Consider the following 25,961-nt stretch of genomic DNA (forward strand, 5'->3'; position numbering starts at 1 on the left):
AGCACAAAAACGATCCATTTCACCTAGGTTAGCTCCAAAATGACCCATCTTACCTAGGTTAGCTCTAAAATGATGCATTATACCTAAGTTAGCTCATAAACGATCTATTTCACCTAGGTTAGCTCATGAACGATCCATTTCAACTAAGTTAGCTCATAAATGATCCATTTCACCTAAGTTAGCTCATAAATGGCATATACTTCTTCTTCTAGTCTCCTTTTTCTAACTTTCTTATTTGCCTTTTTGCAGATTTCATTCACTTCGCGGAAGCTAGCTTGCTATGATGGAGTGCTTGTTTTTTCTTTCATTCTCCTCTAGTATTCTTCTAGCTTGCTATGATGGAACTTGCTATCTTGATGAAACTTTGCATTGTAATATGTATGGATGGAACAATGTGTATGTGCAACTTGCTATGTATGAATGGATTGAACTATATATGTATGCACGATGAAACTTATGTGCTGGATATGTCACATATTTGCTGTGAAAATTGCTGGATTAAAAAAAACAGAAAAAAGAGGCACCTTTGCCGTCAGCCGCTAATGGCAAAGGCGCCTTTGCCGTCCGCCGCGGACGGCAAAGAAGCCACGCTCCAGCCACCTGTGCTCCCTGGGAGCTGACCCATTTGGCCAGTTTGCCTACAGCGGCGGACGACAAAGGCTTTGCCTACAGTGGCAGACGGCAAAGACTTGTCCCGCAGTGACGTCCAGCTGACGTCATTCGGCAGACGGCAAAGGCCGGATGCTCTTTGCCGTCAGCGGCGGACGGCAAAGGCTGCCGTTAGCCGCCTAACGGACTAACAGCACATTTATTGCCGTCGGCTTTCTTTGTCGTCCGCCGCTGATGGCAAACGCCCCTTTGCCGTCCGCTTCAGAAAGCAGACGGCAAAGAAGCTCTTTACCGTAGCCTACTTTGCCGGAGCCTTTTGCCGTCCGCGGCAGACGGCAAAGGTCTTTGCCGTCCGCCATCCTTGCCTTTGCCGTCTGCCGTGGCAGACGGCAAAGTAGCTGATTCCTGTAGTGTTTGTGGGTTTGGATGGTTTTCACTCCGACCAGTTTGCCTTGGGTGGTGAGATGAAATCAATGGATGATGGCTTAATGCAGAGGATATAGTTGTGCAGTGGCGATGGTGGGTTTCTAGCCTAGCGCATGTAGCTGCTGGGATTGCGGAAAAGTGATGACGACACCGCATTGCTGTATTTCAATTTGATGGTTCGTCTTGAGTGCCCGGTCTTGAGTCCAGCATGAAAACAATATGTCTGATCCGAATGTGCTATGCCTGGGAAAGGTGATGTTTTTGTGTCGTTACCTTGTTCACTAGTAGAAAAAGGGCCTAATGTGAAGCACATTAGTCCCGGTTTGCAACTGAACCGGCACTAATGTGACCAGTAGTGCCTGTTCCAACGGCTAGGCGGGCGGAGCTTAGTAGTACCGGTTCGTGCCGAACCTTTAGTACCGGTTCGTGGCACGAACCGGTACTAAAGAGGCCGTCGCAGGCTGTGGCCAGGCTTGGGCCCCACCAGCACCTTTAGTACCGGTTAATGCCACAAACCGGTACTAGAGGTTTTTAGTTAATTCTTTCCGCAGCGGTTTTTTAGTCCCACCTCGCTCCGCTAACAGGGTTTTTACCACCTTAAATATGTTACTTCTCAAACTATAACAACCACTTGGTCTTCATTGAACTCTATGTGTAGAATTTGTGGCCGCAATATGAGTCTTCTCCGGTTTCTAAACCGGTGACAAGACTCATATTGACAATTCAGATTGTACACAAAAAGATCATTGATGATCAATGTATTTTTTATGTATATTTTTACATGTTTACACATAGAATTAGCGCGTTTTGGCTGAAAGGCACTACTAATCAATGTATTTTTATGTATATTTTTACATGTTTACACAATCTCTTTCGAAATATCAGGGTTTCACACGAAAAATCATCTGTTACAAAGGCATTTCATTTTTTCAAACTTACTACAACTCCAGACTTTTTGTGCGTTCATTATGCACCATTCAAACCCTCGTCATCAACTTTCAACCCTTTCTGCCTTGATTTGCTATTTTTCATGCATTTAATGATTTGTTTTGAGCTAAATGACCCTGAAATTGAAAAGCACTATGAATAAACTTTAAAAAGGTTGAAAGTTGGCATGGTATCATCATTTCACCGACATAGCATGTGCAAAAAAATAGAGAGGGTTATGGCAAAAACTGGATGCACTTCATATACAAACTGGACAATCTCTTTCAAAGTATCAGGGTTTCGGACGAAAACTCATCTGTTACAAAGGCATTTCATTTTTTTAAACTTATTACAACTCCAGACTTTTTGTGCGTTCATTAAGCACCATTCAAAGACACGTCATCAACTTTCAATCATTTCTTTCTTCATTTGCTATTTTTCATCCATTTAATGATTTGTTTTGAGCTAAATGACCCTGAAATTGAAAAGCACTACAAATAAACTCTGAAAAGGTTAAAAGTTGGCATGGTATCATCATTTCACCCACATAGCATGTGCAAAAAGGTAGGGTTACGGCAAAAACAGGATGCACTTTGTGTACAAACTGGATAATCTCTTTCAATGTATCAGGGTTTCGGACGAAAACTCATCTGTTACAAAGGCATTTCATTTTTTTGAACTTATTACAACTCCAGACTTTTTGTGCGTTCATTATGCACCATTCAAAGCCACGTCATTAACTTTCAACCCTTTCTGCCTTCATTTGCTATTTTTCATGCATTTAATGATTTGTTTTGAGCTAAATGACCCTGAAATTGAAAAGCAATACAAATGAACTCTGAAAAGGTTGAAAGTTGGCATGGTATCATCATTTCACCCACATAGCATGTGCAAAAAAGTAGAGAGGGTTACGGCAAAAACTGGATGCACTTCGTGGACAAACTGGACAATATCTTTCGAAGTATCAGGGTTTCGGACGAAAAACTCATCTGTTACAAAGGCATTTCATTTTTTTAACTTATTACAACTCCAGACTTTTTGTGCGTCCATTATGCACCATTCAAAGCCACGTCATCAACTTTCAACCCTTTCTGCCTTCATTTGATATTTTTCATGCATTTACTGATTTGTTTTGAGGTAAATGACCCTGAAATTGAAAAGCACTACAAATGAACTCTAATAAGGTTGAAAGTTGGCATGGTATCATCATTTCACTCACATAGCATGTGCAAAAAATTAGAGAGGGTTACGGCAAAAACTGGAAGCACTTCGTGTACAAACTGGACAATCTCTTTCGAAGTATCAGGGTTTCGGACGAAAACACATCTGTTACAAAGGCATTTCATTTTCTTAACTTATTACAACTCCAGACTTTTTGTGCTTTCATTATGCACCATTTAAACCACATCATCAACTTTCAACCCTTTCTGCCTTCATTTGCTATTTTTCATGCATTTGCTATTGGTTTGAGCAAAAAAAATTAGACTATTCAAATTTCACCCAAATTTGGATGAAATGATGATCGATCAAATTTTAGTTTAAATTTTTTTAAACTATTCAAATTTAAAACTACTGGCCCTAATCGAAAGGTTGTAATTTTTTTACCTAAAGCAAAAATATTCACAAAGTAACTCTAAATACAGGAAAACAACTCAGAAATAAATATAAGAAAATAAATAAAGCAGAAAAGAAAAAAAAACTATATAAAAAATACAACTTTAGGTCGCGCTGCCCAGTGGACCTGCTTGGCCTTGGTCCAGGATGCAGGCCCGTGAGGCCCAGCAGGCCCAAAGGGCAGCGCGACAAAGTTAGGCCCAGAAGCCTGCTATAGAGAGGAGCTCGAGAGAGCTCCCACACTGGGGCTTATAAACCAGTGCAGAGGCTCCTACGCTATCAAGGTGGGACTAAAGTTTGTGCACAGCGGGTGGCAACGAACCACCTTAGGTACCGGTTGGTTGCTCTAACCGGTACTAAAGGGGGGCTTTAGTACCGGTTGGAGCCACCAACCGGTACTAAAGGCCTATGCTTCCCGCCCTTGGCCTGGCCAAAACAGACCTTTAGTACCGGTTGGTGGCTCCAACCGGTACTAAAGGGCCATCCTATATATATAGCACTTACAAAAATTTCAGTTAGTTTCTTCTTCATCTGCTTCGTCGTCGCGCCAGTCCCCGTCACCACCTCGCGCGCCCGTCCCCGTCGCCGCCTCCCTCGCGCGCGCCAATCCCCGTCCCCATCCTCGTCGTCGTCGCCGTCGCACGCGCCCGTCCCCGCCCCCATCGCCGCGCGGGCCCGTCCCCATCGTCAATCGCGTGCGCGCCACCCCCGGCGGTCCGTCATCGTACGTCGCCGCCCCGGCCCGTCCCCGTCGCCGCCCCCTGTCGCCTCGCATCGCCGGCCGTCGCCCCGCTGTAAGACAGCCCACTGCGCGCCGCGCCGGCCGGCCCTCACACACACACAGGACACACACAGTACATATACACAGAGACAGATTTTTCTTACTTATTTTCTGTTTTCTGTTTTTTAGTTTTTTATACTTTTAGATATTAATGTCAAATGTTAGATGAATTAGATGAATTAGCTAGATATTAATGTTAGATGAGTTAGTTTTTTATACTTTTAGTTATAAATGAATTAGATATATTAATGTTAGATGAATTACATATATTAAGTTTATGTATATGAGATTTGATCATCTCATTAAAATTTTACTATATAGAACTAGCTACTTTATTTTTAGTAAGAAAATTAATAGAACTAGTTTATTTTTAGTAAGTGCTTAGTTGAATTAGTTGAATTAATAGAACTAGTTGAATTAGTTGAATTAATAGAACTAGTAAGTACGTTTATCAATTAATGTTTCAACTATGAACATAGCAAATGTCTGACCACGAAAAGGATTTCGGTATGTGCGAATACTGCGAAGACGAGCGCGGCTTGTGTGACAGAAATTTCCTTGTTGATGGTAGGCGCTTCAGCATCAAGCTGGATGAGACCTTCGAAGTGCATACACTAAGTCACAACGACAAGTCCTTTTTCATAATTAAGCATGACTTATGCTTCATTTGCTTCAACTTATAATTTTAATTTTTTTACTATTCTACTAGCGTATCCCCTGCCATGCAAGATTTTTTGTCTTGAATAAGATAGGTTTCAGTCCGAAGAAAACTATGGAGATAAAGAGAGTTTACTTGAAGACCGAGCATGGTTATACCTTCGACATCAAATTATACAATGCAGGCACCTACACCTATTTTGAATGCAAAACTTGGCAAGCACTATGCAAGGCTTATGCATTTGAGCCTGATATGGTTATCACCTTTGATATTCGTCCGGAAGATGATATTGAAGGTAATAGAGACATTTGGGTCGATGTGCAGACGCCTCCTATTCTACCATTATGTGAGTTTCTCAACCATATTTATGTCTTCGATATTGTTTCTTCAAAAATAGTTGACAACTAATTTCTATTGAGAGCTTATTTCCATTCAAGCAAACATGTCCGGCGCTTGGTAGACAGGACCGTCCACTGTCCCGGGGCTGAACTAAACTGCGAGGAGATAAGTCATTATGTTTCATGGCTTGAGGATCTTGATGCTGTCAAGAGAAATTATTTTGCTAAACTTGAAAATCTTAGTACTCAAAATGTGCGACCAATAGGGTTCGTATTGAACTACGGTCACATCTATTTAGGAAAGATGGTAAGATTTTTACTATTTGTCCTCAGTGCATCTTTTGCATACATTATTTTTAAGCTAAACTTAATTGCTAAGTATGTTACTATACGATATTCTTCAACAGGGACTCCCGATGATAGTTATGCCTCAGTGGATCGAGACTAAAGGTCGCATGTCAATGGTTAGCTTATGGCCAAGACATCCCACAGCGCACATGAGTGCATTCAGGATTTCTAAAACCGAGGAATGCTTAATAGTGGAAGACTGGAGCAAAATTGTGAAGGATCGCAGAGAAGTACTAGGGGCAGCAATGAGAAGCGCAGCCCACGATTAGGAGACAGGTTCATCTGAATGCTCCAATATGATGAATCAGGAGAGCTACACATGTTGTATGCTATTCTACCTGAGAAAGAGCAGCCGGAGTGATTAGCTAGTTCATGCTCTTAATTAGTACTTGTCCTCTCATGTTCATGTTCTTCGTCCTGAACTTAATCTCAAAGTGATTTGCTTTTGTGGTCTTATGAATGCTTATAATCTCATGATCATGTTGAACTCGATGATATCTTTGCTTCTGGTACAAGTGAATGTTTCTTCTTTAAGCTAGTGTTGGTAGTGATTAGATAGCGGTAATGACTATGATGATTAAATAGTGGTAATGACGACTATGATGATTATTAGCTAGTGTTGTTGGTGATGATATGATGCAAGAGTTTTTATATTAATATGATGATGAGTTATTATATCATTTATGAAAGAAACCGCGCATTAGTTTCAACTGGATGGATCCTAGCTAAGTGATCAAGTAATATGGATATTCCATATCCATATTATTTGATCACTTAGGATCCATCCACTTAATACTAATCTGCGGTACTTTCACCTAGTGATTTAATAACTCATTATACTGTAAAAACGATCTCTAAATTAAATGGAAAACACAAAACCAAAGGAAAAATAAATAATAAAACCAAAACCCCCAAACCGTTAGTACCGGTTGGTGTTACCAACCGGTACTAAAGGTCTCCCCGCCCCCGGCACTGGCTCGTGCCACGTGGTGGCCCTTTAGTGGCGGTTCGTGCTGAACAGGTACTAAAGGGGGGGCCTTTAGTCCCCACCCTTTAGTGCCGGTTACAGAACCGACACTAAAGGGCCTTACGAACCGGTGCTAAAGCCCGGTTCTGCACTAGTGGTTGAAGGCATTGCTCGGACTTGTTTTTCAAGGTGAAAACCTAGAATGGTCTCTAGTGGTTGGATCAGGTGACGATGGCGCTTGAGCGTCGTCCCGTCGTTCCCTTTCCGAACGCATTGTTGTCCTTATTGTGTCAAAGAGAATTGGGGTGCATATGGTCATTATTATTGTGTCGATCACTGTTTTGGTAGTTTTGGTGATTTTTCTTTTTCTTCGCTTAGGTATAGTTTTGGTCTCCTATGACTTTGCTCTTTGTTTTTTCGTCTGTTTGGTGTTGGTTGTGTACATTTTAACCGTGTAGAACCCAGCTGTGTGTGCTTATTGTGTTTGTAACTACTTTATGCTTCATTTTTAGTCAATAAAATTCACCCTGCGAAAAAATAAAAGGTTGTGTGCATCACTCGACGCAGATACTGAGGGTGTTTCCTCTTTTCTAATCCTTTTATCAATATACAGATCATTCTCATGAAAAATACCATCCGCACACACTATATTTGTTCCTTGTTGTTTGGATATAAAAAGACCAAGTCATGCACGTGCAAATTTCCCGACGAAAGAAAATGTACGTGCATGATTAATGCATGTCGTAAGCTTAATATGCGGCACATTTTTTAGGTCAAATACAGAAGAGCAAAATCCTTCTGGGGTCCACTACAAAAACCAATGTTCGGATATTAATACTCCTACCAACGTCTCCTAGCTAGCACGCGGAAATATATTGCTCTCCCGCGGCACCCTCAAGCATCATCAAACTTCAAACAAGCATATGTCTTTTGTTGAGTCGAGTAGTAGCGTTGACTTCAGTTGAAGAGTCGAGTAGTAGCGTTGACTTCGGTTGAAGCACATGAGAAATAGAGAGAGGAGTAAGCCCGGTCCTTCGCTGATGGGAATGAGAGGGATCAGAAACTAGATGGGCTCATCAAAAATGTGTGGGGGATACAACTTGCAGTCAAGCCTAATGTTTTATCCCAGAACTTCACGCCGAGAACAGGGATTCTGGGTTGGAGTACCAGTCAAATCGAGTGCATCCAAGGAGTGGAGTACTACGGGCCAGCTGACCGATGGCTGGACGTGCAGGGGTGCCTCCGAAGAAATTTGACTCCACAAATGCAGACCTTATTTCTCTTGGTTGCATTCGCTACTGATATGTAGTTCCACTATCTCCAGAATTAGCTGATTTAGTGCAACCATACCATCGCACATTGTAACCACCTCTACATGTTAGCCACGAGCCAGACTCAATGGAATTACTTAGCCATGATAGACTTGCACCTTCGTGCCTCCCCTATACACAGTATATATGTACTGGCATGAATCAAATACAGAAGTATGTTGCATCCTATCCATGTCTATCACGGTATCACCTGCTGAACCACGTCCATTTGTTTCAATGTTCCTCACAAACATCTGAAATCGGGTGCTCCTTGTCTACTCAAACATGTTCAAATGTCGTTTTATGTTACTTCTTCATCCTCCATCTAAAACGCAAAGGACGGGGTTAATTTTGGTCTTTTCCCTCTTCCTACTTTGCATGGACAACCTCAACCTTCTTTCTCCCGATCGCGTTTGCTATGTGGATTGTAGTGCTAATATCAACCGGTGTATCATGCTTATTTTGTTTCACTATTTGTTGCGAACATATGAATCAGATGATCATTGTTAGTATTTAATCATGATAACATCTTTTAATCTAAATCCCGAATGTTGATGTCAAATGCATTTTTTTTGCGTGGACAAACTTCTTTCTTTCGATCGATTCACCATGGACTAATAATTAGTATCAACTATCAACCGATGTATTCCATGCGTCTCGTGTGACATCTGAAATTGGGTGCACCCAACCAACCCCTCCGACTTTTCTTAATGTATAAAAGCCTCGACCGACCATAGGATCCCCCTTGGCTGATCGTAGTTTGGCCATTGTCGAGTCTAGAAGAAAAACTATTTCGGAGTCTAGTTATATCGGAGAGTAGGAATTCTTTCTACTCCTTATTCCCTTCCTCGCTCTGGTGAGGAATCATGACGTAGGTGTTTTGATTCTTCTACTCTTCCCATTCAAATTTTCTTTAGGGTCACGCAGGTGTTTTCGTTTGTTAGCTATCCTTTGTTCAACCGGTGCACTTCTCTTCGAGTTATTCGATCCTCTTCATCTTTTGTAAGATCGATTCTCAGTTTTCTTCCGGTGTTCGTTTTGACATTAAGTTGTTTTTCTTTCCCACCCTCCCAACCTTTTCTCCGCGGAGTCTTAAATCATGAGTCAAGTATTCATTCTATTCATATGAAGTCTCTTTGTTCTTTTGCTTCAAGTTTTTTCCGGAGAATTCTTTGTGAAGATACTCAAAGGTTCTAGTTCGTCATTCTTCGTCTCTTCTTCTACGGTCGATCCAATTCAAGTTTTTCGGGTTGATCATATTCCTTTCCTTGGCTTAAGTGTTTCCCCTTGCTCGTTCGCCTCTCGCCATTTAATCGTTCCGGAGTGCTGAAGACATCTCAGAAGATTCGTGTTTGCATTCAATTAATTCAAGGTTGTAACCTCATTCAAGTCTTTTCAATCGTTCTGGTGCATTATTTCTCTTTCAAGCAATCCTTTTCAACGGTGTTTTCTTTTTAGTGTGCCCTAACCCACAGGTTTATACCTAGGATCTTACCTGGCTCTTCTAATTATTCTGGAGTTATTCTCAAATTCTTTTCAAAGTGTGACGTAAGAATGAATTTCATCAGCCAAATGCCTCCAAGATCGCTTTCAAATTATTTTCTTCGTCAGCTCAACATTTCTTTTTCTTCATTGTTCCGGAGTGTCTCAATAATTTTGGTGGTGTTTCTCGTCATCATTCTCAACACTTGAAGACCTAAGAAGAGTTTTACTCTAAATCTTGCTCCGTTCTCTTGAAGATACATGGTGTTAGTTTCATGTCATCCTCACAATTGTCCCGATCGTGAGAAAGTCTTTTCATACCCATCCGAAGCATTTCAGAAATGTTTTCATTTGGATTCTCCGGAGGCCATCATCTCAGAATATTTATTTGTTCTCAGTGTTCAACTCTCATTCACCAATTCTCCTAAATTGTTGTTTATTCTTTCATCTCCAAATTATTATAGTGGATTGTTCGAGTATTCTCTAGTCAGCTCATGATCTCTTCGTTCTGTTGTATCTAAATTCCCTCAAGTATCTTCATTCGTTTTCTAATTCGTCACAGTGATTCGTTCCCCTTTCTTTGTTCGTTTTCAATTCTTACGGTGGCTCGTTCAATATTCTTCTTCCCTTGTTATCGTTTTAATTCATTCGTTCTTTCCAATCCTACCGGTGGTTTAGGAAGACCTTCCCAAGTTTTGCGCTATATATCCCCTTAATCTTTTCCAACGCGAATAAATAGTATGCAAATTCATTGCTTCTCATTAATTTAATTGGTGGAGGATAAGCATAACATAATTCTTATTCTTCTTTTATCAAGTTGATTAATCTCTTCTTTTCGGAGTTTCTTCATCATATCACATTCTTGGTTCGAAGTGTTTTCATCTTTTCTTTACTTGAGTTCAAAATTTCCTCGGCCATCTCGTCAGAACCTCCTCTAAATCATCGCAAGGCTTCACCTTGCTCTTTTCAACCTTCATTTCTTTAATCTTTTTGTTTACTGGAGTTCATCATGGTGGTTCATAAAGGATTTAACTCATTATCGTCAAGGATTTAATTCATTCTTCAAGTCCGTCAAGATTCTTGTTGGAGCTCAAGTATCCCTCTTCTTGCATACCGAAGTGCAACTAATTCTTCCTTGTCTTTTAGATATGTTGTTTCACATCTTTTCTTTTGTCTCAAGCAAACAATCATTTTTGTTTGTGGCCGGTTATCACCTCATAATTTTGAGATGTTTTCCATAAGCCCACAACAAGCTTATTCTTTTCGTTGTTGAATTTCCAACAACTCGATTCAGTCCTTCCTTGTAAGTACGCTCCTCAATTCAATTATGGTGGAAGTTGTCTTTTGTTTTCTCCTTTCTTTCCTTCCAATTATTTACTTTCTATTCTTTCCTTCTTATTCCTTTTCTATCTTGTTATAACCGGAATGGTTTTAGAGTCTATCTTATTCCTTGAGCTTTTGATTCTCGTCATATTCGCCATTCCTCTGTCTACCCGAGTGCTCTCGACTTTGTTCATCATCTCTCTTACGCTCTTATTTCACCTTATCCTCTTCCTATTCCGTCTCGTTCCTAAGATCTCGGGATGAGATCTTCTGTTAGTGGAGGAGAGTTGTAACGCCCCAAGACCGATGCACCAGATGTCTTCCAGTTATTCGCCGTCGTTGCCATATCATTCGCTTGTGTGTTGCACCTTGCCATGTCATCATGTGCATTTCATCTGCATATTTTTCAAAACTTGCATCCGTCCCGGTCTCCCAGTTCTGTCGTTGTCCGTTCTGAGTCTAACCACACTCGCACGCGCCCGTGGCACCTCCGAAGTATTATTTTATAAGTGGGATAAAAATGTTCTCGGAATGGGATGAAAGTTGGTGTGCTGTCTTGTTATGTTGTAGGTAGACCGCCTGCCAAATTTCGTCGCATTCGGAGTCCGTTTGATAGCCCAACAGTTAAACATATAGCGGCAATATAGCCGGTCAAACGTCGGACGTTTTCGGTGTCCGAAAACCCTTGTCGGGCTGCACTTCTCCTCTATCCCCTCAGCCAAAGCCCTCCTACACAGCCCATCTGCAGCCCACCTAGGCCTGCCTAACCTCCCCCTCGATCGGATCCGTCGGATCGCGATCGTAGGGCTCCGAACGCTCCAAAAAACACCCAACCCTAGCCCCTCTTACTATATATGGACACCCCCTCTCCATTTTGGGCAGCCTAGCCCCTCCACCTACCTCTAGCCGCCTCCCTCCTCCATTTCCGTGCCGGACAAACACACCGCCGCCACTTCTCGCACCCCATCGGCCGCGCCGCCACCTGTGCCGCCGTAGCCGCTGCCCGCTGCCAATCAGGAGGCGCCACGCGTCCGCGCGCTGTCCCCAACCGCCTCCCGCCGCCGCAGCCCATGTGGCCCAGATTGGGGCCTGTCCGAGCCCATCTGGGCCCGGACGAGCCTGCATCACCGCCTGCACGCCGCAGGACCGCCCCGCGCCCGCAGCTCCTCCACCGCCTCCGTGCCCGACCTCGCCGCCCCTATCGCCGCTCGTCCCCGCCGCCTGCGTCGCCGTCGCCTGTCCAGGTCGTCGTCGCCCCTGCCTTCCCTTCCTCATCTGCTCTCCCTCTCCCTCACGAGCTCTCTCTCTCTCTCTCTCTCTCTCTCGCAGCAAGCCGCCGCCGCCAAGCTCGCGGTCGCCGTCGTTGCTGCGCCGCCGACCCCGCCGTCGCCGGATTCGGGACCCCACACCCGAATCCACCCATCCCCGACCTCCTCCGACCGTTCCGGCCTCCCCGGCGCTCGCCGGAGCCCGAGCGCCGCCGTTACCACGACCTCGTCCGCCTTCCCCAGGACGCCCCGAGCCCTCCAACCAAACGCCCGGGCCGCGCTGTACAGCTCCATCCGGATCCCCTTGTCCCGTTTCGGCAGGGTATATTTTTGCCTGTCCCTAGTTTTCCTCGTCATATAGGCATTTTGATCATGATACGTCTCCAACGTATCTATAACGTATCTATAATTTTTATCAGTTACCTACTTGAGGACGAGCAGAAATCACAAAAAAGGAAGCTGTTTGGCAAGTACAGCACTGGACTCTTAACACAAATCATTTTCAAGCTGTGCTAGGCATACCCAAATAAGTAAGTGTGTCAATGTCATCTAATATTTTGACGCAGATGCTTTGCAGCATTTCGTTGAGAACTATGTTGTCATTTCTCGAGGCATTTGTCACTAGGCAGTGTGAAATGACTCCTGAGTCCTTTTCCTCAATGGATGAATCATATCTCTATTTATTTTATCTAAAAAAGACTTAAAATTTCGTATTTCACCAACTAACATTTCACTCATCACCTTGATCCAACCCCCCCACCAAGTACGTCCTCCCCTCCCCCTCTTGTTTGAAATTTTTTCATCTCACCTATAATTTCCCCCCACGAGTTTTCGTTGAATACAACACGCATGCTATTTTACACAGGGTGCGGAACTCATTTTTTGATGAAAAATTGCATGGGCTCGAAGCATTTACGTTTGCAATGAGTGAATAAAATAAGACTTGAAGCATTTATATATAAAACCTGTATTCGTCATGATGGCTGCAAAGATATTGTATGGTGTTCGATAAGATATATTTTTTATTCCCCTTTCATGCTTGGTCTTTGCTTCAACGGCTGGAGGACCGGGAGATGGTTAAGAAGTATGCACAAATAGAATGGTGACCAGAGAGTTTCTTGACATTAGTGTTTGTCCCCTTATTTTTGTTTTTCTAGATCTTTGTGTTGAGTATATTGATTATTAGAAAAGACGAGATAGTTTAGTATTTGTTTCGGCTTGTCTTGTACTTCAAGTTGATCATTGTACTCCTATATATATGCCCCGGGGCTCAAGCAATACAACAACGATTCCAACAATCCCTCTCTCTCCCTTTTAACATGGTATCAGCCTAATCGATCCAACCCTAGCCGTCGCCCGCCGCTTCCGCTCCGCGCCACCCCTGGGGCGGTCGGTCTCCATGATCGCCGCCGGGGGCCGCGCCGCCCGTACCTAGGGTTCGTCCGCCGATCGCGTTGATTGGCTGCACTAGAGAGTCTTTTTCCTGATCCGTTGATGGGGTTTTTCTCTCTCGCCGATCGATTGATCGGTGTTATTTTTCTTTGGTTTTCCAATCTATGATCGGTTTGCGTCCCCGCCGCCGTTCTTCATCTACAACGTGTGTCTGCTCCACCGACATCTTCGTCAGCCACCAAGATCGACCGCATCAACACGTCCGAGTCTTCACGTTAGGCGTTGCATCAGCTGCGGGCGTGCGGCCGCCGCTCTCACCGTCCGCAGGCCCGTCGATCCGCGCCGCGAGGTGTGGGTTACTTGGCCGTGCGATTTGATCCAGCGGCGCACTCACGTGGCCCAGGGCACTTAAGTATCTCATGCGTGTCTGGCTATTCGCATGTTGTTGCATCTCATGGAGTGCTATGCTTGCATGCATGCACGACGTCCGGTGCAGTTTTCCTCGGCAATGCGTGACGCTCGTGCCACGTCCGGCCCGTGACTTGTTGATCTCGTCCGCCGCATCTCCGGTCTGATCAGCCATCTGCGCGTCGGTTCGCAGGTTCGCAGGTCCTATGAAGATCGTCTTCGACTACCTCGTGCCCTCCATCAATCGAGCAACGGGCTGCCGTTGCGTCGTCCTTCGGGCCGTAGTGCCGTGGCCCACGGTCCACTGCCGCCTCAAGGCCGTCCGCTCCAGGTCGTCCCCGTGGCTCCACCGACCCTCGTGTCGCCACTGCGTCACCCTGTCAGGCCGTAGCGAGCGTGGCACGCGGTCCACGCCGCCGTCCCAAGACCGTTCCCGCAGTTGCACCGACCCGGGTTCCGCCCTGCGTCGCCACTTCGGGCTGTAACGCCATAGCGTCCCCACAACTGCCCCGAGGTCTTCCGTCGTCGCCCCGACCTGCCCGCCACCGCTGCGTTACCCCTCCGGGCCGTAGCGCCGCGGCCCGCGGTCCACTGCCGTCCCCGCCCGTCGACCTCTCGTGGTATGCACCGCGCCGCCTCCCTTGGTGCGGGAACGCCACCATCCGCGCTGGTCTTCGCCACGCTGTCGGGTCCCTCGCCTACTTTGAGCATCGCCGCCGCGCTCCTAACCTAGTCGCCGCCCCCACCGCTCTTCTGCGGCGGCCACGCTGGTCTTCGTCTTCGTCCAGCACCAGCCCGTCGCCAGCGTCGCAGTCATCTTTCCCGACCAATTCGTCTACTCTGACCACCGTTGGTGAGATCGGCCCCACGCCGATTGGTGCCACAACCGTCGTTGAGTCTCCTTCTCTGCTGGCCCCTCCAACTCCTCGACATGGCGTACAGCTCATGCAGGTCCCTAATCTACGCATGCCCAGTGCTGGCAACACCGATGCGTGCCTTCGTCCATGACGTGTCCCCGGGCCTGGCAAGCCTGGTGCAGCGCTTCGTCAACTTCGTCCGTCTACGCATGCCCGGTGCTGGCAACACCGATGCGTGCCTTCGTCCATGATGTGTCCCCGGGCTTGGCAAACCCGGCGCGACGCGTCGTCAACAACGTCTTCTTCCCGGCGCACCACTACTTCGACACCACTGCGCCCATGACTAACTCGGCGCCTCCTTGCGCCCGGGCTCCACGACAACTTCCTCGACCCCGGCCACCCCGACTCAACATCGACCATGACATTCTTCACACGGCTCCACCACACATGCTCACGGCTACTTGGACAAATGTCAGTCTAGTTTTTCGACAGCTACGACACCGTGGCTGTGTGCACGACCCAACGGTCGGATCTAGAGTTGGCAGGTCATAGGCCGGTAGTAGTATGGGACACCCACCAACTCCGGATGGATTTGATCCGGCTCGGTAGGTGCTATGCACGATGACTCCTGCGGATGCGCCATGTCATGCTTGTCGCTCAGGTGGTATGCACAGTGGCTCATGCGGAGACGCTAAGTCATGCTTGCTGGCAGGTGCTAGGTGCTGCGCGGTGGCTCCTACAGAGGCGATAAGTCATGCATGTTGCTGCTAGACCGAAAGTGGTATGACGGTGACTGCAGGCAAGGTTGTCCGGAGATCTCACATTTTCTCTGAAAAAAAGGGTGGAGTGACTTTTCTGAACACTAGTATTGTAATATGGTACGACCTTGTGCTGTATTTACACATCATCAAACAAAAACCCCAGGAGGTCATCATCCTATTTCCATCCCATTCAACATGATTCTCAAGATTCAACTTTTAAATTTAAAGTCCCTCAAAGAACGCTTTAAAAAAATTGTGATTCTAGCACAAGAACCAGACATAACCATTTATTCTGTTCTGGTTTGCTATATGTATGGCCTATCATTGAGGTGGTGTCTAATTCATATCCACCTAAACATTGAAAATATGTTGGATTACTGGGTGTGTGGTATTCGTGCAACACTAATTAAGGTCCCAGATTTTGGTTAGGACAGGTGAACTTTGTTGGTCGTGATGTCTGTAAGATAGTCTTCAACGAGAATTTTATCTTCTTCGAATGCATGCTTGGTCTTTGCTTCGGTGTATGGAAGGCCGACATATGATTATGGCAGCATGCACACAAGTGGAATCGGTGGCTAGGTAGTTTCTTCAGATCGGCACTCCACAACCCAAGTTCTCTTTTTTGGGCGGTGTTGGGGCTATTATTCCAATTGTTGTGAATTCTTTTGGTGCATATTGTTGTTTTCCTCCTCATTTGTAAAATCTAGACTGACATTGAACTATATATTGTCTTGTCGTATTGGTCTGATAATTGAGAACCACATTTTGGTGACTGAGCTCGCAGGAGCTCAGAAATTTTGAAAAAAAAAATCAAAATTCAAACTTTCTGGTTCAAACAAAATCTGAAAAAAATTGTGCAAGTAAACAAGGATGTTATGTGTATGCATGTAAATTTTTAGGATGAAATACCTTGAAATCAGATCTATATACAAAAAAGACAAATTCATGACCTGGGAGGATGGATAGTATCATGTGTTAGAAAGCCTCAGATTTTCCGCTAAAATCTCCTCAGATATTTTTGTACAGCCCTCATTCCAACGTAGTTTACCCTTAAAATTTACACACATGTGTGTTAACCTTCATGCATATCTGCTTCTTCTTTTCAGAAAATTTTGAAACATAAAAAAATAAAATTTGAATTTGGAGGCCTCCATGGAGGCCAAGCTCCAAAAGCAATTTTCGTGATACAATGATATACACAAACAACGCTTCTTTTATCAAAAAAGGTTTATTCTTGTAAAAAATAATATACTTTGCACACAAAAGTATCTATGTTCCTTATTGTTTGGATATGAAAAGGACCAGTCATGTACGTGCAAAATTCCTCAAGAAAGAAATGTATGTACGTGCAGTAGTAATGCATGTCTGTAAAGTTAGCTGCCACGTATTTTTTTAGATTTGATACGGAAGAGGAAAATGCTTTCAATGAATTAACTCCTATTAACGTCTCCGAGCTGGCACACCGAAATATATTGCTTTCCGGAGCATCCCAAGCAGCCAACCAAGATCTTTTGTTGAGACTAGTAGCGTGATGACTCCGACTGAAGTACATTAGAAAGAGAGAGAAGAGTAAGTGAGGGCCTTGATCCTATGCTGATGGGAATGAGAGGGATCAGAAACAAGGTGGGCTCATCACGTATGTGTGCGGGATACAACTTGCAGTTACGCCGATTATTTTATCCCAGGACTTCGTGGTGAAAACAAAGGACTTGGGTTGGAGTACCAGTCACATCCAGTGGATCTGAAGGGAACCGTGCTAGGCGGAATGCGATAGCTGCTCTTGGGTTGTTGCAGGGGTGTGTGTGGAAATTTCGGTCCATAATGTAGAAGTGCATGCTTTAGCCAATGCAATCAAAAGACTGATCTAATGAAAGTGACTAGGCAAAACATTATACGTCAACACTCGCTCTCACGTGTGCTCCCCTCAGGCCTAAACGTGGACCGAAAGTGGGCTGCAATTTAATTGCGCTAGCCGGGTCTTGAACTCAAGACCTCTTGGCTCCGATACCGTGTAGAAGTGCATGCTCTAGCCAATACAACCAAAAGACCGATCTGATGAAAGAAACTAGGCAGCACATTATACATCAACACACAAACGCAATCTTTTTGTTCTTCATTGCATCGGCACACTCGTTCGAACGAAACAATATCCACGTAGTTGCTATGTCAGCGTACCTTAAATTGTTTGCGCTTGATTATTGTGTACAAGGTGTTTTTTTTTTTGCAAACTAGCTGTCGTGAGGCATTTAAGGTTGCCCCTAATAAGAATATCGTAGCTAGTATCATGCGGTCAACGAGAAGTGACATAGAATTAAATTAAGAAAAAAGAATTGAGTATCGGACTACTCACAGTGGGAAGTAATTTCGACTAGTAACATGCATATGTTACTAGCCTATGTTACTACCTCCACAGTGGGGAGTAACATATGTGTGGTGTCATGCAACACTTCATTTATTAGCTTATAGACCCATCTTGTCTTGATATGTGTGATGTTACTCATAGTATGAGTAACTAGCTATGTTACTCAATTCATTTCCCTCCTCATTAAATCATCGTCACATAAGCAAATTTGCTGAGTTGGACCTTATGTTACTGCTGAAATTACTCGCATTGTGGATGACCCAACGGTCAGATATGGAAATGGTGGTATGGGACGCTCACCAACTCCGGACTGGATTTGATCTGGCTCGGCAAGTGCTATGCACGACGACTCTGTCGAATGTGCCATGTCATGCCTATCGCTGGCAGGTGGTACACACAGTGGCTCATGCGGAGGCACTAATCATGCCTGCTGGCAGGTGCTGTGCGATGGCTCTTGCTAGATAGAGGGTGGTGCGAAAGTGACTGCAGGCGAGGTTGTCCAGAGATCTCTCACCTTTTTCTCTGAAAAAAAAAGTGTGGAGTGATTTTTCCCAACACTAGTATGGTAAGATGGTATGACCTTGTGATGTATATACACATCATCAAACAAAAACCCCAGTAGGTTATCATCCTTTTTCCATCCCATTCAACATGATTCTCAACATGCAAGTTTACGAATTTAAAGTTCCTCAACGTAAATAACGCTTTTGGGGAAAATCTGTGATTCTGTCATAAGAACCAGACTTAACCATTTATTCTGTGCCGGTTTGCTATCTGTATGGTCTATCATTGAGGTGATGTCTAATTCATATCCACCTCACAACATCGAAAATATATTGGATTACTGGGTGTGTGGTATTAGTACAACACTAAGGTCTCAGATGGTCGTGATGGTAGTCTTCAACGAGAATTTATCTTCTCCCCTGAATGCATGCTTGGTCTTTGCTTCCGTGTTTGGAAGGCTGACATATGGTTATGGCAGCATGGATACAAGTGGAATCGGTGGCTGGGGAGTTCTTCATATCGGCACTCCAAAGACCTAGTTTTTTTTTGGTGGTGTTGGGCTATTATTCCCGTTGAAGTGAACTCTTTTGGTGTATATTGTTGTTTTCCTCCTCATTCATACAATTGGGAAATTGAACTATATATTGTCTGGTTGTATTGGTCTGATACAACGATATAAACAAACAACGCTTCTTTATCAATAAAAAAAAGTTGCCCCGTTTGATAACAAAGTATTTCCTAAACATTTTGAGAATACTGCAGTTTTTGATATTACTGTAGTTTTATTTACAATGAGCTGTTTGATTGCCCCTAACAAATGCTGTTTTTTTAACCAGTGCTCCCTACCCTAGCCGCCGCCACGCCTGGCGACTAGGGAGGCGATTTTCTTCCTCCAATCTCAGCCGGCCAGGGCATTGGCCCCCTCTCCCTCCGGCTGCTTCGGCGGCAGGAGGGAGGGGGGACCCCGTTCCTCCGCTCTGTAGTTAGGTTTTGGTTTTGTAGGTCGTGGTGCGCCGTTGGGGTGGTGGGAGCGGCGCCCGGACGAATAAATCTGCCTCAGCTTCACTCCCACACCGGCGGTGTCCTTCATGGCGGCGTCTCGGAGTTGATGGCATCGTGTGTTTGCCGATCCTTTAGATATCGGCTGTGTTAGGGTTCATGGATGGTGTCGGCGAGGGGGCGGCGGCGGCGACTCCATCAGGTGTGTCTCTCCTTCTGCTTTGTCCCCGTTGCTGTGGCGTTGTCTCCGACGTCATGATGGAGCAGCGAGGTTTTATCGTCCAGGAGTACGCGCAGACGGTTGTCTGCGCAAGTGACAGCTGGAAGATGGTACATCCCGTGCTAGGTTTGTGGTTGGTGGCTGACAGTTCTGGTTTCCTCCTTCGACGTCGTTGTCGTGCGGGGGTGTCAGATCTAGAGTTCGATGGCGTGTCCGGAGACATGATGCCCCGGTCTGATTCTTTCAACGGCAATGGTTTTGCTTCTGGCAAACTACTTTCGAGGTCCGTAACACTAGTAGAAAACAGGGCTTTGGTCACAGGGCAGTATTCACATTAGTCCCGGTTCAGTCACGAACCGGGACTAATGTGAGCATTCGTCCCGGTTCGTGCGGCTAAGGCATTAGTCCCGGTTCACCTGGGCCCTTTAGTCCCGGTTGGTGCCACGAACCGGGACTAAAGGGTGCGATGCCCATTAGTCCCGGTTGGTGGCACCAACCGGTACTAATGGGCTTTGAGGCATTAGTACCGGTTCATGGCACGAACCGGTACTAAAGGTCCCATTTTCAAACTCTACCCCCTGGACCGCCTTTTCAGTTTTAGAAAAAACAAAAGAAAATGATGGAAATGTCAAAAAAATAAAATAAAATAAGTTTCCCATGTGATATGTGGTCTAGTTGTTGGGAAAATTAACAAATATGAATTTCGACTTTATTTGCAAAATCTCTCTGGAATTTGTAAAATGGGCATAACTTTTGCATACGAACTCGGATGAAAAAGTTTTTTATATGAAAAATCATTTACTCGAAAAGTTACATCCGAATTTAACTGGGGGAACCCCGTTAAACATTTTCAAAATCCTCAAAAACCTAACAGAAAAAAAGTTACGGGGCTTTTAAGATCTAGAGTGGAAAAAATCGAAAAAATTTCAAACTGTGGTCAAACAATGGTCAAACTAAATATTCTAGAATATTAGTGTTACTAAATAAGTATTTCAGTTATTTTGAATTTTGGACAAATCTGGTCGAACTGTGGTCAAACAATGGTGAAACTAATTATTGAAGAAATATTAGTGTTACTAAATAATTATTGTTTTTTAAAACAATAGTTTCAAACTCAAACAGTGAAATGTGTCACTTCATGCTCAAGCAAAATTCCTGAGGGTTAATAGGATTGACATCTTACTATTGGCAGGAAAACAACAAGTGTAGACTTGGAAACGAGGGAGAATAGAACCCGGAAGTTAAGCGTGCTCAGGCTGGGGGAGTGGGAGGATGGGTGACCGTTTCGGAAGTTAGATGATTTGGAACGATGAGGGGTGATTAGAGATTAGAGGATAAATTGAGCAGTGATGAGGGGTGATGATTAGAGATTAGAGGTTAAAATAATTCAGAAATTTGAAAATCAAAAAAAATTCAAAAAAAATCATAAAATTTCCTTTAGTCCCGGTTGGAGGTGGAGCTCCACGTGGCCGCGGCCTTTAGTCCCGGTTCGTGTAAGAACCGGGACTAAAGGGGAGAGGCATTAGTAACGACCCTTTAGTCCCGGTTCAAAAACCGGGACTAAAGGGCCTTACCAACCGGGACAAAAGCCCCTTTTTCTACTAGTGTAAAGCTGCTGATCAGCGATGGAGCCGCGTCGAGCTCGGGTGAAGAGGTGATCTGTTTTCTTTCCCTTTGATGGCCGCTTCGGTGGTGTCGAAGGAGAGGAACAGGCGCTGGTATTTTGCATAGGATTATCCTATCCTTTCAGTCTTATAATGTTGGTGCTTACGTGCCTTGTAACCGGATCTTTATTTTATAAATAAGACACGTATTATCATGAAAAAAACAAATACTGTTTTAATATTGTAGTATTTCACAAACTACAGTCTTTTTTTTATATAATAAGAAGAACCCCGGACTTGTTTTAAAAAAACAGAGAAGGCGAAAAGAAGGGACTGGCGTCGTTATCCTTCGGCACTCTCCTCAACAACTCGCTCTCGCCTCGTTCCCACGCCGCCACCGCCGCCCTCCCGTCTTTGGAGAAATCTCCCTTGGCGGCCATGGGAAAGGAAAGAGACGGCAATGGAGAGACCAAAGGTGATTACTCTGCCCTTCATCCTCCCTCATCGCTCATCCCGCCTCCCCGCCGGCCGCCAGCCCCTTCCTCGCACGGCCATGCCTTTCTGCACTCTGCATGCCGCTGGTATCTGTGGACGGCACCGCGACGCATAACCTCGAACCCTCGACACCGCCCGGTCGTTGTTGACGAGAAGGCGAGGAGGTTACGAGGACCTCCACGTGTGGTCCGCCGGCGACGAACCCCAGCGCCTGGGGGAGCAAGAGTGCGCCTAACATCACAATTGGCACTGGCCGGTGGTCGCGGATAGCCGATGCTGTTGATTGCTTGAAGTCTGGCCGGCCGGCTGTTCCGTTGTCGTCGGCCGCCACAGCCCGCATGATTTGTCTGAAATCTGTCATACCATAGCGATTTTGCTGTTTTCCATTCTGACAATTCAGATTGGTATCCCTTCGGGCTCCTGATGGCCCGTATGTTAGCCAGCTGAGCGTGTTAATCAGCTCCGGCCAGCAGCAGACGGATTATAACTAGGAGACGGGGATGGTTTGATTGCTATGTTAGCTAGCTGTGTCTGGATGCATCAGTTCCATGTAGAAGTTTGTTGCACATTTTTCAGTCTGTCTAGCTCCCTGTGCTGATTCTGGTCGGATCCTGGAGTGTATTCTACATGCATGGCTAGCTAGTGTGCTGTGGTGATGGCACTATTATTATTTTGTTTGATATAAGGATATAATATTTTGTTTCGTGTAATCCATGGTGTGGCCTCATGCAGGACATATTAAGATTTACTAAAGTTGATTTATTTGAATGAGATATTTAGGATAACTCTGATATTATTTCGAGTTGTATCCTTGTAAATTTTTCTGATGTTTGTGCTGATTTGAACGCTGATGCATTTTGCTTCCCAGTTGCAGACAAGAAAAAGAGAGCATCATGGACCACTGCTCAACTAGACCTGCTCGTTTCTGTGATGAAAGAGTATGCAGATGCAACTAGATTTCATGGTCAGAATGGATGGACGAAAGAAGGATGGAATTCCATGACTACACGATTGAATAATCAGTTTCCAAGAGCTAATTTCATTGTTTGTCAACTAAAATTTATAGAGCAGCGGTTGAAGAGTGAATATTTTGTTGTCAAATCTATTGTAGAGAAGAGTGGCTTCGGTTTTGATCCTAATACAAAAATGCCAACAACCATTGATGAAAAATGGGATGAATTGAGCAAAGAACAACAGAAGTGGAGATACAAAGCTTTCCTTTACTATGATGACCTGCATGCAATTTATGATGGTACGTTGGTTTCACATGTAATGAATTTAGCATATGATCTTGCTTGCTTGTAGTTTACAATGTATTCCTCTATACCCAGGTAAAACAGCGGAGGGGAAGGGTTGTAGGAGGACAATTGATGTGGTTGAAGAGAAGTCCAGTCCGGCTACAGATTTACCACAAGGGGAAAGCTTCACACAACAAGTTCTAGATGCCGCTGGGCTTAATTCGCCTAGTCCAACATTACCGGCTCCAGGCTTTGAAGGTCATAATTACGATTGGACTGAAGGCATATATGGTGAGAGTGTTGAAGTATTTCCTGGTAACAACACAGAACATATGGAGAATAACAGTAGCCAAATTCCCACGGAACACATGAACACACTTCCTGACCCACCACCTATGAAAAAGGCTAGGACTTCTAAAGGCAATGATGAAGGTAAGGCTAAGAGAGGCAAAGAAACAGCGATTGAAGATCTGGTTGCTGTTAGAAAAGAAGAACTTAAAACTTATGTGGATGTAAAGACGAAACAAATTGAGAGCTATAGAGAAGTGAAAATGGCACAGATGGAAAAAAATAATCCTTATTGCATTGCCAATTGCATTGTCAAACTTAAGACCATACCAGATCTCTCAGCAAGTGATCATCTCAAGATGATCGAGTATCTGAAAGGACAAAGAGTTGACCGTGAAATCTTCATGACAGTGGAGCATGATGTTGTTCTGGAGATCCTCAAGCAAGTGCTTGGCCATCAAATTTAAAGCAATAATTCGTTCTAGTAATTTTCATATGAATTTTTTTTCATACTCTAATTGGTTTATTGGTTCATATTACTTTAGTTTTGTGTTTTTGTAAAGAAATATCACTCTGGACTATACCATGGTTAAAAAGAGGAACACAAATGTATCTCAGCATACATTTGTCTCAGCTCTAAACTTTTATTTTGGTGGCACTCCAGTTCCTTTCCTAAAAATTACAGTCCTTTTATTTTTGTTACCTCCGCCATGTTATTTGTGCACCCGGCTTGTAGGTGATAGTATATGTAAGTTGTATATATAGCGCAATAATATTTTTGGTGGGCCTTGTGCATTTGATCAGGTCCTTAGAAGAAAATTCCATGGTACATGACGCACTAATATTTGTTGCACAAAGTTGATACTTGCATTATATATTACATATCTACTCATAGAAATGTAAAGTACATTATTCATGAATGAGAAAGCTACTACATTATTTTCATAAAATGATTCTACTGATCATATGAGTTTTATTCTTTCTTCAACAATTGCACAAGTCATGTGCTATTTCTTCTAGCGCGCTCCTGGAGATACTCACAGTAGTCTTTTCACATTGATTCAGCAATTTGATCCCTTTTTGAATGACCCAATGCACGCCGCTCATTGAGAGACTGTACATCACTTCTGTATTTTGCATCCCCACTTGGAATATCAACTATATGTGTTGGGTAAACATTGGAGCCAACCTGGTCAAACCATTGTTCGCCGCCCTCGTGATTGCGAATAAAGTTATGAAGTGCACAACATGCTATGACAATATCAGGTTGACATTCAGTTGGGTAATGTGAAGCACACTTCAATACCGGGAAACGCTTCTTCACAACGCCAATGATGCGCTCGATGTGATTACGGAGTTGTGCATGCCTGAGATTGGATAGCTCTTTAGCATTTTGTGGCCTTTGGTTGCATTTGGCTTGCTCGTTCAAATGGTACCTGAAATTCAAAACATAATGAAGATAGGTGTATTTGCACTTTAGGGTTGTTGCTCTAATAGAAGAACTGGTTTGTACCTGACATTTCGGTAGGGTGCAATAAAATTAGGTGTATTTGCATATCCTGCATCAACCAAATAAAATTTTCCCCTTGGCACATAGAAATTATTTTCTAGTGCATCTTGTAGCACTCGACCATCAGAAGCTGAACCTTCCCAGCCCGCACTAACAAGGACGAATTGATTATCGAAATTACATGCCACCATGACATTTTGTGATAATGTTCCTTTTCTATTGCGATATGGGTCTTGTAGTCTCGGAGATATGCTAATTGGAACATGCGTCCCATCAATTGCTCCGATACAATCCTTCATAAAGACAAAAAGTACTGATGAAAAATATGTAACAATATTTATAAATTATATGTAAGAACAACAAGATACAAGATGCATACCTGAAAGTACGGCATAAATTTAGGGTTGCTTGAAACCTTCAAAGGAACATTAACTGGTGGCAACTGTATGAGCTGTCCAGATAATGACGTGATACTTTGTAGCACTTTATTGAAATAGGTACTTATGGTTTGACCACTGTGTTGAAATCGCCCTTGTAGAGTACGGTTGCTTGCATTCGCCGAAAGGGTATATAAGAATATTGCGACTTGTTCTTCCATGGAGACAAGCCACTCATCTTGTAGAACTTGTCTCTCTCGGAAGCACTTAACCAAATTATGAAATACATATTTTTTCATCCGAAAATCTCTTTTACATCTCAATTCATGACCCTCTAAAATTTCTCTCACGTACTTATGCCCCGTAAGGATTGAAGTGTGAATACATTGGCGATTGCTTGAACCTCTCTCGCCTTTGTATATGGCTTCGATGATGGCTAACTCATCATCTTCTCGGTGTTTACGCTTCAAAAAGTTCCCCCACATTGATGGAGCAACTAGGAGGACTTACAGAGGACAGAGACGATGCAAGTAGTGAATGCGCCGACGGTGGCCGCGTGATTCCAGTTCTCGCGCAGCTCTTCGTGCCCCCCGACAGTGACACGGATGACTGGCCAACTATGCCACTTGTTGGGTCGCCACCTCCACGCGTAGCTCCGCTGCGCCTCGATGGTGACGCGAACAAGGGCAAGCCGCTCCGTTTATGTGTAGCTTCACCACCAGGTGAGACGCCGTGCCATGGGTGATCTTTTTTGTATACATAAGCTACCCTCGGTTTGTTATATATGTTGATGGTTAGGGATATCAAGCTAGCTAGCTACAAAAGCTCAACAGAAATAATATTCAAACAGCCGGCCACTGCGTGTGCTTGCACTGCTAACGGCTAGGCAGCTGTG

This window comes from Triticum aestivum, chromosome 1D, assembly GCF_018294505.1.
Source record: "Triticum aestivum cultivar Chinese Spring chromosome 1D, IWGSC CS RefSeq v2.1, whole genome shotgun sequence".
NCBI classification, from domain to species: Eukaryota; Viridiplantae; Streptophyta; class Magnoliopsida; order Poales; family Poaceae; genus Triticum; species Triticum aestivum.